Genomic DNA, 18124 nt, shown 5'->3' with positions numbered 1-18124 from the left:
AGATGGTCGATACATTGTGTCAATTCCATTTAAAGATGATGTCACCTTAGGAGATTCGAAGAAACAAGCAATGGCTCGTTTCATGAATCTTGAGAAAAAATTAAAAAGAAATGAGAAACTAAGGTTGGACTATGCTAAATTCATGCATGAGTATATGGATTTAGGTCATATGGTCGAAGTGCAGGAAGAAGGAAAGTACTTTTTACCTCACCAGGCAGTAATTAGAGATTCAAGCCTGACGACCAAATTAAGAGTTGTTTTTGATGCTTCAGCAAAAACAACAAATAATAAAAGTTTGAACGACATAATGTGGGTTGGTCCACGAGTTCAAAAAGATATTTTTGACATTATTATTAAATGGCGAAAATGGGAATTCGTAGTTTCTGCGGACGTTGAAAAAATGTATCGTCAGATAAATATTAATGATAATGATCTACAGTACCAATATATTTTATGGAGAGATTCTCCAGATGAAAAAATTAAAAATTATAAATTGACAACAGTCACATATGGTACTGCATCTGCACCATATTTAGCTACTAGAGTTCTAGTAGATATTGCTGATAAATGCAAAAACAAAGATGTAAGTGAGATAATTAGGAATGATTTTTATATGGATGACCTAATGACTGGGGCTGATTCTATAGAAGATGCCAATAATTTAATTAAATTAATTTCTCAAGAATTACAAAAAGTGGGAATGAATTTAAGAAAATGGATTTCGAACAGTTCAAAAATAATAGAAACTGTAGAAGATACAGGAGATAACAAGGTTCTCACTCTTGTGGAAAATGAAAGCGTAAAAACCCTGGGGCTTCAATGGGAACCGCAGAAGGATTTATTTAAATTCAAAGTAAATTGCGAGAATTCGAAAAACATAAACAAAAGGATAGTGCTATCAACATTATCCAAAATATATGACCCTTTGGGATGGCTGGCTCCTGTAACTATTTTAGGAAAACTTTTTATTCAAAAACTATGGATAAATAAGAGTGAATGGGATCAAGAATTATCCAAGGAAGATAAAGATTATTGGGTAAATTTTAAGGAAAATTTATTGCTTTTAGAACAGATTCGAATCCCAAGATGGATTAGTTCAAAAAATTGTTCAATAATACAGCTTCATGGATTTGCTGACGCTTCCGAAAAGGCATATGCAGCAGTGGTATACGCTAAAGTAGGGAATTGTGTAAACATAATAGCCAGCAAGAGTAGAATTAATCCAATTAAAAATAGAAAAACTATTCCCAAGCTAGAGTTATGTGCAGCTCACTTGCTTAGTGAATTGATCAAACGAATAATTGAATCCATTAATACCAAAGTAGAAATCTATGCTTGGAGTGATTCCACTATAGCTTTAGCATGGATTAAAAATGGTGATAGTAAGGTCAAGTTCATTAGACGAAGAACGGATGACATTCGAAAACTAACTAATACCGAATGGAACCATGTGAAGTCTGAAGAGAACCCTGCAGACTTATCATCTAGAGGAATTTGTTCTAGCCAACTGACCACCTGTGATTTATGGTGGAAAGGTCCGAAATGGCTATCTGAGCCAAAGGAGCATTGGCCTCGACAGCAATCCAAAGAAGATGTGGTTATGGTAAATTCTATTCTAAATAACAAAACCGATGACCCCATTTACAAATTATTAGAGAAGTTTTCCAGCGTTGAAAAAATTATACGAATAATAGTATATTTAAATAGATTCATTCAATCAAAAACTAAGAAAGAATCCTATCCTTCTTTTCTATCCGTAAAGGAGCTGAAACGAGCTGAAAAGATCATTATTAAGAAACAACAGGAATATCAATTCAGTCTAGAAATAAGGTGCTTGGAAACAAAAAAAGAAATTAAGACAAGTAATAGGATATTGTCGTTGAATCCATTTTTAGATAAGGATGGTATACTTTGAGTGGGAGGGAGACTACAAAACTCCAATGCAGAATTTGAAGTAAAGCATCCAATAATTTTAGACAAGTGCCATTTAACAAACTTATTGATCCAAAAGGCTCATAAAGAAACCTTGCATGGAGGAATAAACCTAATGCGAAATTATATCCAAAGGAAATATTGGATTTTCGGGCTAAAGAATTCCTTAAAGAAGTATTTGAGAGAATGTGTGAAGTGTGCTAGGTACAGACAAAATACTGCTCAACAAATAATGGGCAATCTGCCTAAATACAGAGTTACGATGTCCTACCCATTCTTAAATACTGGAGTAGATTACGCAGGTCCTTATTTTGTTAAATGTTCCAAGAATCGTGGACTAAAAACATATAAGGGATACATAGCCGTATTTGTGTGTATGGCCACCAAAGCCATACATCTAGAAATGGTAAGTGACTTAACCTCGGATGCATTTCTAGCAGCCCTAAGAAGATTTGTTGCTAGAAGAGGAAAAGTTGCCAACATCTATTCAGATAACGGAACAAATTTCGTAGGAGCTTCAAGAAAGTTAGATCAAGAGTTAGTTAAAGCAATCAAGGAAAACACAATGATTGCCGCGCAGCTTGAAAAAGATAGAATTGATTGGCATTTTATCCCCCCGGCAGGACCTCACTTCGGAGGTATTTGGGAATCTGGAGTTAAATCCATGAAGCACCATTTGAAACGGGTAATAGGGGAAAACAGTCTGACGTACGAAGAGATGTCAACACTTTTATGTCAAATAGAAGCATGCTTAAATTCGAGACCATTGTATACTTCTGAGAATGAAATGGATCAACATGAAGTATTAACTCCAGGTCATTTCTTGATTGGTAGACCACCGTTAGAGATTGTTGAACCAATTGAAGATGAGAAAATTGGTAATTTAGATAGGTGGAAATTAATCCAAAAAATTAGAAGAGATTTCTGGGTTAAATGGAAAGAGGAGTATTTGCATACTCTACAACAGAGAAACAAGTGGAAGAGGGAAAGTCCAAATATAGAGAAGGGACAAATTGTATTGTTGAAGGATGAAAACAGTCATCCAGCCAGGTGGCCAATGGGAAAGGTGGAAAAAATCCATAAGGGTAAAGACGAAAAGGTTAGAGTGGTAGAAGTTAAATTACAAGATGGATTTATCACCAGACCAATAAGCAAAATTTGTCCCCTAGACGGAGTAAAGTCTGTCGATAAAATGGAATCGGATCCCGAAGAGACAAAACCGAAAAGACAAACAAGAGGTACATCAAAGATCTCAAAACTTGGTTTTGTAATGGCTATGCTATTATTTATATTCTGCCAATTTGCTAACGCATCAGCTAAAGTTGATCAGCCAAGGTATGCAATAGAGAAGATAAATAATACCTCGGCAATATATTTAGACCCAATGGGGGACGTTGAAATTGTAGCCTCCTCTTGGAATTTAATAATATTTTATAATATGGACGTTTACTTCGAAATGCTTAAAAAAGGTAAAGAATTAATACCAAAAATGAGGGTAATTTGCGAACGGCTTCATAGTTTTGAGGATCAGTGCCTTTTAGTTCTGAGTAACACAGAAAAGCAGATCTCAGACATAGAAGAAAATAATAAACTTTTTATGGCTCAGGGAAAGTCAAGAAGTAAACGTGCTCCATTTGGTTTTATGGGATCGCTTTATCACATTCTATTTGGAATAATGGATGAAGACGACAGGATACAAATGGAGGATAATATGAAAAACTTATTAAGCAATCAGCATAGCCTTAACGAGTTAAGTAAGAAACAGACTTCTTTAGTCGATTCTACGACTAACATTTTAAAGAAAACGACTGATGAAGTTAACTCAAATTTTAAAGGAATGAACGAAAGAATCAAGAACATGACGGCGGTATTGCAAGAATCTTATTATGTGTACAAAGAGTCTATCAACTTTTTTATGATAACCAAACAGCTAAGTAACATTATAGATGAATGCGAGAAAATTCAATATGGTATTATAAGCCTATTAATAGACATAAATCATGGCCGACTTAATACAAACATATTAAGACCTAGTCAGTTAAAGGGTGAGATTTCAAAAATAAAAGACAGTTTGTCTGAAAATCTAGTCTTGCCAGGGAAAAGGACAGGCACAGAATTGAAGGAGGTTTACACCTTGTTGACGGCTAGAGGTTTATTTGTGGATAAAAAATTAATAATTAATGCCAAAATACCTTTGTTTGGTAGACATGCTTCAGTACTTTATAAAATTATCCCAGTTCCCGTTAAATTGGACGACCGCATGATTACAGTGCATGTAGATTCTCAGTACTTAATTTATAATTTCGAGATCGATGCATTTCACCTAATGGCAGAATCTACTATTAATAAATGTCAAAGGTGGCAGTCGAATAAAAGAGTTTGTGAGGGAAGTTGGCCTTGGAGTAGTGCTAACGACAATAGTTGTGAGATTAAGCCTCTCAAACCAAATAAGGCATCGAACTGCAGGTATAAATCGATTGTAGAGAGTAAGTCATATTGGGTTGAGTTGGAAAAGAAAAGTAGTTGGCTTTTTAAGGTTCAAAACAATTCTAAGGCTAGAATTCAGTGTAGCAACTCAAAAATAGAGATAGTAGATTTACCTGAACAGGGAATAATGACTTTAAGGTCAGATTGTACTGCTCGAACTGATGATAAAATATTAGTTGCTCAACACAGTATTCAGTTAGAAGATCAGGGAACATTAGCTTTGTCTTACATTGGAGAAGTTAACGAAATACCAAAGATTATTTGGAACCCGCTCGACATGCCATTAATTAACCATACGGACGAAATCAATCGTTTATCAAAGCAAATTCAATATTTAAAAACTCATAAGCTAGAATTGAGGGAATTAGACTTTCACCATTTAACTGGACATGCATCCTTAATTTTAGCAATTGTAATAATAATTATATTAACTGTATATTTTATAAGGAAAATAAAAATACGAAGGCAGTTACAAGCCATAGCATTACCCAGCGGTATGCTTAATATTTAAATTTGTATATACAAGAAATCAATGATATAAAAATGTTTTATGTTAAAAAATAAATAAATTCACTAAAATGTTAAAGCACAGTAATTGCAAGCCGTGGAAAGGTGTCAAAATTATAATGCAAAATAAAATATATCGAATTAATACAGTCCACTAATTTTGTATTGCAATGTTTTTGAGAATAAATAAAATAAATTGTAATTAACACATACACCTAATCTTGCCGGCCCTTGCCAGAATGTTCAGACGAACACTAATAAAAATAAAATATAATACTTTATGAGCTCTGGGCATGTCATGTGACAATTGTAAATCGACCCAGAGTCATAAACTATGATCTGTAATTTTAAACCCTACAAGGGAGCGGTGTCTGTGCAGGCCACTTGAGCATAACCGAAAATAAGCACTTGAGATGTTTCTCGTATTGCACCACGGGTTCCTGTGCGGGGTCAAATGATAATTCTCCCGCTCAGGCAGACGCGGCCTCTGCGTAGGCCACAGATAAAACCAGAATAAGAATTTCATGTTAGTTTCCTAAGCAGGGACTTAGAAAATAAAATTCAGTTTTAATACAGAACTCAACTGAAAAGGTTGTTTTATTTAATTCATCCCTTTCATCCCCCTTACTTTTTGTGTCACCCCCGTGTATTTTGAAACCAGAGATGGAAGAAATGTAAGGGGTGAATGAGGTTTTATCCCTTCCGCTTGTATGGAGAAACCTCTTGAAAATATGTTATTTTCAGAGGAATTTTCCCGGTGGGATTCCAAACCAGAAAAAAAGCATTTGCCGCCTCTCTTTTGCTTCAAATGACTCTCTCTCTGCTCTGTCGCTCTGCTTCTGCTCACGTTGTTTTTGTGAGATCTGTGTTCGGAATTTTTTCGTGAGTTCTGCGAACTGCCGAAGCATACAAAAAACAAAAACAACGTGCTGCCAAAAAGGCCACATAAACCCCCGCAATCATACAAAAAAAATCTTTTAAAATCAACCGTGGGTCCAAAAAAAAAAAAATTGCTTCCTGATTGTATGGCATAGCTCCGCACTTTAAACCAAAAACGGATCCGATCGCATAATCGGTGCGGAAAAAAAATTTAGTACCCCCAACCGGAAGTCGGTTGGGGCTCATCTCTGGGCTTTCAAAGATTTTCACAAATAAAGCTTAAAATAAAAATTTTAACTTGTTTGGTAGAAAACTGTGGGAATGGTTAAAGTTTTAATCCCGAAATTTCGCATTTTTAGAGAGTCCTGGGAGTCCTTAGGAGCCGAATTTTAAAAAATTCTTTCTTAGTGCACACCTCCTCCAACACACGATTCAGACCCAATTTGTCCCAGAATTTTAGGTCTTATGGTTTGGGCTGAGGGAACATGACGCAAATCGACATCTACTCTTTTATAGTAATTGAAATATATAGTTACAAAAGCATTGCGGCATGTAAGCACGGTCCATAAGCTTGCAGGAAATGGTATTGTATTATTTTATTTAATTCCAGTTCCGTGTTCCGTCTATGAAAATGTTTAAAACATCAAAAAAATAATTAATATTGTGCCATATAAAAATCGGAGGGGGTATTTACTTTTTATAATTAAATAAGTGGAGTATAGTTAAGTTTTCGGTTTGCCCAGAGTTTCACGCCAAGTAATTCCTTTTGCTTTCGCATGACAGCCTTGTACACGCTTAAATCTCGATTTCTCCAATCACTTTAATTTTTGATGTAAATAAATATTGTATTTTATTTATATTCCACCGGTATGTAATATTTAGAAAATAACGGGTTCACTCCGCATTTCATCACAAACATAAAAATTCAGAATAAATCGCACTGATCACAAAGAAATCTCGAATCGAACTGACGCTCGAATTCAAAATACAAAGTGCGTAGGTCAAAGAGAAAAAAGGGTAGTTTTCAGGTATAAAGAGAGAGCCAAAAACTTAAAAAAAATACAACCAAATTCCTTTCTATCTTCAATTTAACTTCCAGAAGTGAATTGGAAGATGTTTTTTTCCCATTGGTTTTGTTTTTGTAAAATGTGTTCTATCGCCTTTTCATCGCCCAAAAGTGTCTCAGAAGTTACTTCTTCGCGATCGCAAGCCTTTTTAGCTAGTCAAATGTGTTCTATCGCCATTCTATCGTCCAGAAGTGCCTCAGAAGTTAGTTCCTCGCGATTTGAACCCTTTTTGTTTTTATACCCTTGCAGAGGGTATTATGATTTCAGTCAGAAGTTTGCAACGCAGTGAAGGAGACATTTCCGACCCCATAAAGTATATATATTCTTGATCAGCATCACAAGACGAGTCGATCTAGCCATGTCCGTCTGTCCGTCTGTCCGTCTGTCCGTCCGTCTGTCCGTCTGTCTGTTTCTACGCAAACTAGTCTCTCAGTTTTTGAGCTATCGGGATGAAACTTTCCCAAAAGTCGCAAGCCTTTTTAGCTAGTCAAATGTGTTCTATCGCCATTCTATCGTCCAGAAGTGCCTCAGAAGTTAGTTCCTCGCGATTTGAACCCTTTTTGTTTTTATACCCTTGCAGAGGGTATTATGATTTCAGTCAGAAGTTTGCAACGCAGTGAAGGAGACATTTCCGACCCCATAAAGTATATATATTCTTGATCAGCATCACAAGACGAGTCGATCTAGCCATGTCCGTCTGTCCGTCTGTCCTTCTGTCCGTCTGTCCGTCTGTCCGTCCGTCTGTCCGTCTGTCTGTTTCTACGCAAACTAGTCTCTCAGTTTTTGAGCTATCGGGATGAAACTTTCCCAAAAGTCTTCTTTCTATTGCAGGTAGTATATATGTCGGAACCGACCGGATCGGACAATTATATCTTATAGCTCCCATAGGAACGATCGGAAAAAAAAACTTTAAAAAATTCTAGCTTCGGTGTTTTTGCGATTTCTTAATTAATAGGAATGATCTGCAAGGGTATATAAGCTTCGGCTGGCCGAAGCTAGCTTCCTTTCTTGTTTTTTTGTAAAATGTGTTCTATCGTATTTTAATCGTCCAGAAGTGACTAAGAAGTGACTTCTTAGCGATAGATGTATATTTTGTTTTTGTAAAATGTGTTCTGTCGTGCTTCTATCTTACGAAGAAGTGACTTCTGGACGATAGGCGATAGAAATATCGCCTGTTTGTTTGCAGGGAAATTGCATTTATACTTCTCGGAAATTTTGAAAGGTGTGGGCGCTAGACACATAAAAATTGTTAGTAAGCGATTGTGGGCATTAGGGGGGCGTGGCGCTCGGCTGAAATAAACTTGCGCTGCGTAGGAATATGTGTGTGGCAAATATCAACATTCTAGCTTTTGTAGTTTCCGAGATCTCAGCGTTCATACAGACGGACAGACAAACATAGCTACAGTGGCGGACAAAAGTCTACATACGACCCCCTTTTTGGGAGTTTTTCCACTCGTTTAGCTTTTACAGAAAAGGTAATGATGCCATCTTGTTTTAAATGTTATTATTACTCAAAAACCAAAATTTCATTCTTATAAGGCATAATTTGTACCCAGATGTTTCAAAATGTGTTCTAATATGGTCTTATACTGAGAAGGAACCATAATGCCCTCGACGAAGACCAAATTTCCTACTCCCGAGGCTTCAACCGACCCCCACACCATGACTTTCCCACCATAATCCCACCACAGTACTAATTTGGACCAAAAATCACTTCTGGGGGAGTGTCATTATGTGGGTATATCGACTCGACTAGTGATCCTGATCAAGAATATGTATACTTTATGGGGTCGGTAACGCTTCCTTCTAGCTGTTACATGCTTTTACGCGAATACAATATACCCTTTTACTCTACAAGTAACGGATATAAAAATTGTAAATAAAACAAAATTTGTGCTGTTTTGGTAATTTGTTCCTATAGAATTTCCATCCACATCCAATAACACCTGATCTGAAGACTAGTTGTGACTAGTTATGAAAAATTTGTAAACAAAACCAAATTTGTGCTGTTTTTGATAATTTATAGCAACTTGGGAACTTTATTAGAGCAACCTTTTTGCGAACGCCCCATGGTACAGGCCGATATGTTTATTGTTGTGCCTGTCTAAATTGTTAGAAAAACTTCTCACGCGCATAACACCTTAGCTAAGAGCTTAAGATGTAATCCCGGCACAACATTTTGGATTCCGTACACCCTTTGAGCATCGGAAACATGTAGTGCGATATTCCTCGATGTCTCTTAAGCATTTAACTGAGTATGACTTGAAGGCCTTATGCATAAAATCTTAGCATTACTGTCAGAAAAGACTCATAAGTTACTTGAGTCGTATCTCTATCACAGAGTCTTCTCGATGAGATGCAATGCAACAACATCCAAGGAGTATAACATTGAAGCTGGAGTTCCTCAGGGTGCGCACTGTGCCCTACCACAGACCAATACAATCTCTAAGCTGGGTAGCGGCTATAAGGTGGTTTTGCAATATGCAGCTTGTTTTTTGATGCGGAAAAAAACTGCGCCCTTTCTGCTCGCATAAAGTTCAGCGTACAAATTTAAAAAGAATGCATTTGCTTGTGTAAGTAAACACAACTACCCATCGGGAGAAAGCATGTAGAAAATACTTGTTTGAGAAAACGAGATTCCATGACAAAAAAAGTCAATCCGACAAAAAGTTTAGAAGTGATGCTAAAACTAGTACCTTAACCTCTAAGAGTTTAGGTACGTAAGTGCATCTTTAAGTGCGTTTTTCTTGAAACCACGTTTTGAAAGTCCGTGTTCCTCGGTATTTCCAAACGGCTTAACCAATCGTTTTCAAATTTGTCGCATATTTTTCTGCATAAAAAAACCCGCCCCCTGTGAAGCGTTTTCTTTTATTTTTTAACTTTAAACATTTTATTTTTAAGCCGAAAGTCAAATTTTTTAGGTGAAAAACGGATTTTTGACTTTGGACTATCAAAAAAAATTCTTTAAAATAAAAAACTAAAAAAGGCCTTCATAGGGGGCCGGTTTTTTTTAATTCTTAAGCGAAATGTAAAAACAAAATGGAAATCCGATCATTTTTAGGGGAGGTACAGAGAACACAGCAAAACGCCTTTTTTTAAATAGTGTTCCAGCAATCGCTTTGCCACCGATATATTAGCCTATAGGGGAGAGGTCTGTAGGTTGAGACAGTCTGTAAGTTGAGACACTCAATTTTCTCAAAACTTTTCCACTAAAAAATTTCTTTTATTTTTTTTTTTTGTAGTCCTTTTTAGTGACAAAACTTTTGGGGAAAACATTATAAGCCAGGCTCTAGCCAGATTTAAACTGTGAGAGTCGTGTACCATTTTGCACCAAAAAAGTTTTTGTCTACTTTTTTCAAAATTCCATTTAAAATAATAACGTCCTTAAATTAACTTGGTAAGAGATTTAAGACATTAGTATATTAACTGTTAACTAATTAAAAAAAGAATCAGCTTAATGTGACAGTCAGAACAAAAGTTATTAATTTTTTCCCGAAACATCCCATTTTGTGTAAGTTGAGACACTTTGAGCGTGTAAGTTGAGACACCCGTTTTTCATACAAAAAGGCCTGAGGCCAACAGAGGTCGCTTTCTGCCTAGTACAGTTCTTCATTTTTTGGCACTTTTCAAAAAAAATTATTTTTTAGTTTTCCCAAGGGAAAAAAAATTTTTTTTTTTGCTTTATTTTACAGCTAATAGACTAAGCTTTCGATCGGTACCTAACACGTAAAGTTTCAAAAGCGATTGGGAGACTAAAAACAAAAGGTGTCACAACCTACAGACCTCTCCCCTAGTATCGGCTATAAAAATTAGTTGATGTTAATTAAATGACACTTAATAATATACAAAAGGTTTTAATTAAATCCATCTAACCAATTTTTATAGAAAAAATCGCAAAGTTAGTCGATTTTTTGGCGCCAAACATAGCTGTTATATGAATTATATGCAAGGATATATACGGTCCGGCTATACTAATTTAGTTTTTTTTTTATTTAAGCTATATTATAGTTGGCAGATCGATTTATGATTTTGTACCCTGATTAAGGTATTCATATTATAAAATACGACTTGCCGAGTTTAATGTCTACAGATTTTACATTGCGTCAATCATAATACCCGAAATGTATTTTCTGGAAGTGGTTTTACCGGAATTACCCGGGGATAGCTTTGTTATTATGAATGTATGTACATATGTACCTACAGTGGCTCCATCGCTAAATCGGAGCAAAAAAACGACGAAATTAACCCATTCTATTTATTTTTTTTGTATGTTTATTTTATGAAAGTAGGTGTCCGATTTAGCGATGGAGCCACTGTATATAAAGTAGAAATATAAACTTTTAATCGCAAATTGAAAAATATAAAGGTATTGTATTTAGGCTTTCTGCCTATTCTTCACTGGTTATTTTTAATTTGTAATTATTAATTAAATAATGAACTTGAAGTATTACATAAAAAATATGGCTTTTTTTTTGGTTTTCCTTTAGTTGCTCTGAACACGAAAAAAGCTTATTGACTACTGGCAACGACAGCTTAAACCGAGGTGTAAATATTCTGAAAGTATACTTGTATACATACATATGTATGTACTTATGTATACATACATACATACAAGCATCATATATACAAGATCCCGCAATCAACGTCACAAGGTCAAATTTGTATTTCAAAAAGGAATGTTTAGTGATAAGAACTGAAAGTAAAGTTCATAGTAAATTCTGGCACGTAAAATACTTTTTTAAAAGTAGATAATTTGATTGAACTATGTAGGTATGAATACTTTAACATACTAAAGAGACCGCTTTTATTTTTTGACCAACAAACCGGTTGTACATTTATTTGCAGTACACTCATACATAAATAAATAAGGCCATTTTACCTTTTTTGTATAATTTTTACATTAATATTACGATAATTCCTATAACAGCTACATATATGATAAAGTCGTCCAATAATTGTACTCGTTATACATTGTTCGTACATCTTCTTTTACCCTAATGTACAATGTACATACAGTGAGTAACATTAATGTTCGGTTTTTTTTTTTGCAACTTCAAACGTGAATAAAAGGTATGAAACTAATAAAATCAAAAAATTTAATGATGCAGGATTAAAGCTTGTTTTATTTCTTTTTCATAAATATATATATGTTATTACTTTCTTTAAAATTTAACTGAGAAACATGCACAAACGAAAAGAAAACGAAAATTAAGGCAACATTAATATTCGGTTTTTCCATTTTGTACTAAAAATCACAAAATTTATTAAGGAAGTTAACTTAATTTGACATTTTAAATGCTAGCCATCATTGTCTATCGTGTCCTTTAAATATTTTGGCATATTTTGAAATTGTTTTTTTTTTGCATATTCTAAGCCAGCTTTACCTATTTAAAAATTGGATGGGCAGGCTAAAGTAAAAAAAGTTAGCAAGGGTACAAAAAATTGTAGAATGGACGGTTAAACCCTTAGCCTACCACTAGAAATCCGTTTCAGCACAATCCTATCATCCTGCCAAAAAAATGGATGGGTAGAAAAACAAAGTCGCTCAGAAGAAGCGTTTTGCTGCCTTATTCCATACAAAACTGAACGAAAATTGAATTTTCAAGCGACTTTGTTTTTAAAGTTTTTGAAGATTTAGCATCCTTAACCAAGTCCCCAATATTTTCAATTTTGGCTATGCCTTATGTGACGTCACGGCCTCCCCATACCCTGCAAGCAAAGAGGCGATATTTCTATCGCCTATCGTCCAGAAGTCACTCCTTAGTAACTTCTATAAGATAGAAACACGACAGAACACATTTTACAAAAACAAAATATACATCTACCGCGAAGAAGTCAAGACGATAGAACATATTTTACAAAAACAAAAAGGGTTCAAATCGCGAAGAAGTAAATTCTGAGGCACTTCTGGACGATAGAATGGCGATAGAACACATTTGACTACCTAAAAAGGGTTGCGATCGCGAAGAAGTAACTTCTGAGACACTTTTGGGCAATAAAAAGGCGATAGGACACATTTTACAAAAACAAAACAAATGGGAAAAAAAAATCTTCCAATTCACTTCTGGAAGTTAAATTGAAGATAGAAAGGAATTTGGTTTTATTTTTTTGAAGTTTTTGGGGTACAGTCCGCTATTGGCTCTCTCTTTATACCTGAAAACTACCCTTTTTTCTCTTTGACCTACGCACTTTGTATTTTGAATTCGAGCGTCAGTTCGATTCGAGATTTCTTTGTGATCAATGCTTTTTATTCTGAATTTTTGTGTTTGTTATGAAATGCGGAGTGAACCCGTTATTTTTTAAATATTACATACCGGTGGAATATAAATAAAATACAATATTTATTTACATCAAAAATTAAAGTGATTGGAGAAATCGAGATTTAAGCGTGTACAAGGCTGTCATGCGAAAGCAAAAGGAATTACTTGGCGTGAAACTCTGGGCAAACCGAAAACTTAACTATACACCACTTATTTAATTATAAAAGGTATTTTTATTTGGCACAATTTTAATTATTTTGTTGTTGTTTTAAACATTTTCATAGACGGAACACGGAACTGGAATTAAATAAAATAATACAACACCATTTCCTATAAGCTTATGGACCGTGCTTACATGCCGCAATGCTTTTGTAACTATATATTTCAATAAATGTGTTGAAAGAATAAACATAAAAAATGAGCACATAAAACATATTTTCTTTTAACCAATTGGGAAAGGGTCTTCTAGGTGTCTTTTACAAGTGTCTTCTGAGTAACATCCAAAAGTGCCTTCGGCGACACTTCTACAAGTGACTTGCACGATATCGCATTCGGATCGCCGAAGTCACCCCCGTCGGGAAGAACTGTTCCACTACGGCGCACAGTGTAAGATTTTGCCAATCTAGGGGGACTTAAATCAGTAGGAGTCGTATTTTTAAAGATATCGGCTTCAAATTTTGAGTGAATATTCTAGTAAGCCCAACGATAATGTTGGACATAACAAAATGGGCGTGGCACTTTTGGATGCGTTAAAAATTGAAAAAAAACTGTTTTTTTTTTAAATAAAAACCCAAAAAAAAATATTTAAAAAAATGTTCGACATTTTTAACTATTTTCTTATTTTTTGTTATAATTTTCGCCAACTTAAAAAATTTTGTTTTTAATTTTTGGAGACCACTTTTTTTTTCTTTTTTTTGAAAAATGTTGAATTTTGGTTATATGCTCATGTTTTTAGCTGTAACTTCGATGTTATAAGCTGAGCAGCTGCAAATAAGGTTTTATATTAAAGATAATTGATAACAAAAACAAAAAAACTTTGGTTTATATTTTTAAGATTTTTTTTTATTAAATGGTAACAATTCAAACTTCATGTGTACATCGTCTAGTGGAGACAGTGACTCAAAAATGTCTTCTTGAGCACTTATCAGCCGTTTTACGGTATGATCAATAAGGGATTGTAAACTTATTTCAGCATAGGATTCTCTTACTTTTATACCAGTAGGATAGCATAACATTTTTGGCTCCTTAACGGGATCAGAACATGGATATAATTTTGGACAGACAATTTTTGTGGTATTGTACTTCTATTTCTACAGAAGGGCAAGTGCTTGATCTGCTGAAAGGTGTTTTGCAGTGCTATTAGAAGATAATTTAGCTTTCTTAATTATAGTCCCCGTGGACGGGGGAGCATTTGGTAATTCATTAATTAATTTAGCTGAATCCCGTTTTCCTTCTGCCCGCAAAGCCTGCTCTGCAGCTGATAGCAATTGATTCTCATCTATCGTAGGCAACAATTCTTGGCTTTTCCTTTTTTGTGTTTTAGGAAAACACTCAGAAAAGACTTTTTGTGACCTCCCTCTTGTACTTGAGGTGGAAGCAATGACATCAATGCGACAGTCTTCGCCATTTAATGTGACCTGAAGGCCACTTGCATTATGAGCAAAAAACCTGGCTTTATCTCTCCTAGATTTCTCAAATCGGTTTTGAAACTCAAAAGACAGTGTAATTTCAATTTGGAGTGATCAATGTCATTGCCAAACACCATCACTGCGTGCTTTACAAGAGCGTCTCGCGGAGTGGTTTTTATGTTTTTCGACCAAACCTCGAAAAATGCAGCACGGCTTATTTCACTCGTTTCTAAATAGAAGGTCTTTGGGCAAAATATGGGCAAGATTTTATTTTAGATTCTGAATCAGAATGAATGCATGCGAATGATGTATGTTCTGGTTGGATAGAATACGATAGAATAATATAAGTTTTTTTCCACCAAAAAACAGAAATATGAAAAAATACACTTACTTTTTGGCACTTTTTTCAAAAAATGGAAAAAAAATTTTTTGGTCCCAAAAAAATTTGTTTGTTTTTAAAAGTGGATTAAGAATTGTCTAAAGTTTCTGGGAAAAATAATTTTTGGCTGCTCCCACTGATCACGCGATGCAATTGATAAGACTTAACTTTGTCAACTGTTGCTCGCTTCCCAGTGCAATTTTGCATGCATTTCTAAAGTCCAGCTTTAAAAACCGTTATCTCCCAAAAAAAAATTATTTGTTTTGTTTTGTGCCTGTTTTTGTAATAGTTGAACATTTCTAAAAGTGCTGCTAAAAGCTCATCGACCTCAAAAATAGTTCAACTTTTGCTAAAAGTCTTGGTCTGAAGAACTTGTGAGATGGTTCCGAAGACGCCTAGCTGGGGCGACCAAGCGGGTCGCAGGTTGCGGATAGCGGACGACCTCAATCGAGGCCAACTGTGAATAAGCTGGTGGTAGAAGTCAAGCACGGAATCGTGGACAGAAACCCCAGCAAATAAGCGGTCCCGGGCAACCAGCGGGTATCTTGCAACGAAGCAGTACCGACGATGCGATTTGTTCAGCCGCATCTAAACAGTTGCTTTACACAAACCTAAATATCCCTCACACACTGCCTACCCACTTCCTCTCCCTAACAACATCTCACTCCGGGCCGGACTACGGTGTAATTCGGACCGTGCCAAGAGTCAGCCTGGCTGGGGGCCCGGATCAAAAACTAGCCCAGTCTCAAACGGTGGGCTCAGGGAAATGGCGACCCCCTGTTCTACCTACCGCCTTACCCGGGTACCGCGGATCTCTGCCCGGGCGGACCTTTCCCCTTCTCCGCAGCTCGTGGGACCAAATATGGAATCATTAAATAAAAATAACAAAAAATCAGAGACGGGTACTCTCAACAAACCCAACACTGCAATGACGAACGTTGGCTCCGTTGCAAACACCAGTAAGGCTCAGAAAGGGCATCATCCAAAGGGCCTGATGGGAGACAGAAAGACTGTCGCAAACGCCTCCGCTATGCGCGCATCTGCGCCTAAACCAGCGGTAGACGCAGCAAAGTCGATCGGGTCGACCGCTGGTGTTCAGAAATTTACATACGCAGAGAGACGGACGGCCGCCCAAACCCTGCGTTCACATGCCAGAAGCAAAGTCGCCACGCCTTCGCCCGAATGGCTGAAGAAGGTTGAGTGGGCCAGGACGGTGTTCCCAAACTATGGGCAAGGAAACACCCAACAGGAAGGTGCCCAGGTGAAGAGGCAACGCTCCGTAGAGCTGCCTGGTCCGTCGGCGAAGAGATCGAAGATCCAGCCGTCGGTCTCCTTTGCCGAGATCACTAAAGATCGGGTCCTTCTGGGACTCATTGACAGGGGAAATCCGGAGAACAGGATCCCCAAAAACAAATGGAAGGCGGTTGAGTCCCAGCTGTCTCTCATATGCCTGCGTATGGTGCGCAAGAAGCCCGGTTCATCGCCTTGCTGCATGGACGCGGGCTGGTACCAGGGCAGTGTAAAGGTGGTTGCCTGCGACAATCAGCGATCAGCTGATCTATACAAGCAGGCGACAGCGCAGCTGGGTGAAGTCTACGATGGGGCGAACATAGTCGCACTAGATGGGTGTGACGTCCCCAGTAGACCCCGAGCTAGAATTTGGCTCCCAGCAGCTATCAAATCACCGGAGGATATCCTCTATATGTTGCAAGAGTGCAACCCACATCTCCCCACAAAAGACTGGAAAGTCGTAAAGGTGGAGGAGCATGCAGGTGATGTAAATCAGGCGATCGTGGTGCTAAACAAGGAGTCGGTCGCTCCCATAGAGGCTGCTCGGGGAGTGCTCAATTATGGCTTCAGCGCCATACACATTAAGATATACAAAGGGGACTCCAGTTCCAAGGGAAGCCCTGCCGGCAACCCAGCTGAGCAGGTACTTGCGGAGGAAGTGGAGGCCCCTGGGATGCCGGAGGACGGCTACTCAACCGACTCATCGCTGAGCAGAGAGTTGCGAGCGCTGGGACCGGCAATCGAAGAAGTGGACCTGAGCGATTCGGAGGCCGACGTTACTGTGGTGGAGGTTGCAGCTGGGGATGTCGCTAAGACTCCTGCAGATCAACCTACACCACAGTAAAGCAGCGTCCGCTGCCCTATTGCTTCGCCTTGCCAAAGGCGAAGCCGACGTGGTCTTAGTTCAGGAACCTTGGATAGCAGGAGGCAAGGTTGCTGGGCTAGGAACAAAAGACTACAAGCTTATGCCTGACCCCAAACAAGGTAAAATTCGAACCTGTATTTTAGCCAAACGGCATCTTAGTACATTTCTGCTTCGCAATTACAGCAACGGAGACAACACGGCAATAAGCCTGGAGCTGCAAAACGGCTCCATAAGGATGCTATCGGCCTACATGGCTTTTGAAAAGGTAGAACCCCCAGACGCGCTAGTCAGAGGACTGGTACAAGAATGTAAAGAGCTTAAGAAAGGTTTGGTGATAGGATGCGATGCAAATGCCCACCATACCCAGTGGGGCTGCCCTATCAACAACGACAGAGGTGAGTCTTTATTTGATTTCATTCTAAATTCGAACTTATTTCTTTGTAACAGGGGCAATACCCCTACTTTCATAACAAAAACGTGCCAAACGATCATAGATCTAACCCTGGCATCAGATTCACTCGTAAGCACAGTCACAAACTGGGCTGTCTCCAACGAGCACTCATTCTCAGATCACAGGTTTATAGAGACAACTTTGTCTCTAGTGTCACCTGCGCCGGTCAGCTTTGCCAACCCCAGGCGGGCAAACTGGAAAAAATACAAAGAAATTCTATCGAGCTTCCTCCCCAGGGAGCCACCAGACAGCACTCTTTGCACTCAGGAGCTAGATAATATAGTAAACAAATTCACAGAAGCATGCAACGCGGCATTCACAGCTGCATGCCCGCTGGGGAAACCAAGGGGAAAGAAAAAACCTCCTTGGTGGACCCAGC

General features: G+C 37.5%; 1 protein-coding gene across 3 annotated transcripts in view; it reads right to left on the bottom strand.

The window, feature by feature from the left end:
- Window positions 1-18124, bottom strand: part of LOC138913375 (phenoloxidase-activating factor 2) — a 166559-nt gene that overhangs the window by 10208 nt on the left and 138227 nt on the right. The window contains exon 1 of one of the 3 annotated variants that reach the window (XM_070216940.1): window positions 11752-11852. The exons of 1 other annotated variant lie outside the window; for it this stretch is intronic. The gene's annotated coding sequence lies outside the window, so the exon portion shown is untranslated. Of the gene's footprint in view, window positions 1-11323; window positions 11443-11751; window positions 11853-18124 lie in introns of those variants that run through there. One more of the 3 variants, XM_070216939.1, reaches the window with a different exon arrangement.

The sequence above is a fragment of the Drosophila takahashii genome, chromosome 3R, assembly GCF_030179915.1.
Source record: "Drosophila takahashii strain IR98-3 E-12201 chromosome 3R, DtakHiC1v2, whole genome shotgun sequence".
Lineage (NCBI taxonomy): Eukaryota > Metazoa > Arthropoda > Insecta > Diptera > Drosophilidae > Drosophila > Drosophila takahashii.
Note: the sequence above shows the minus strand (reverse complement) of the source record. Positions and strands in the feature narration are given on the sequence as shown.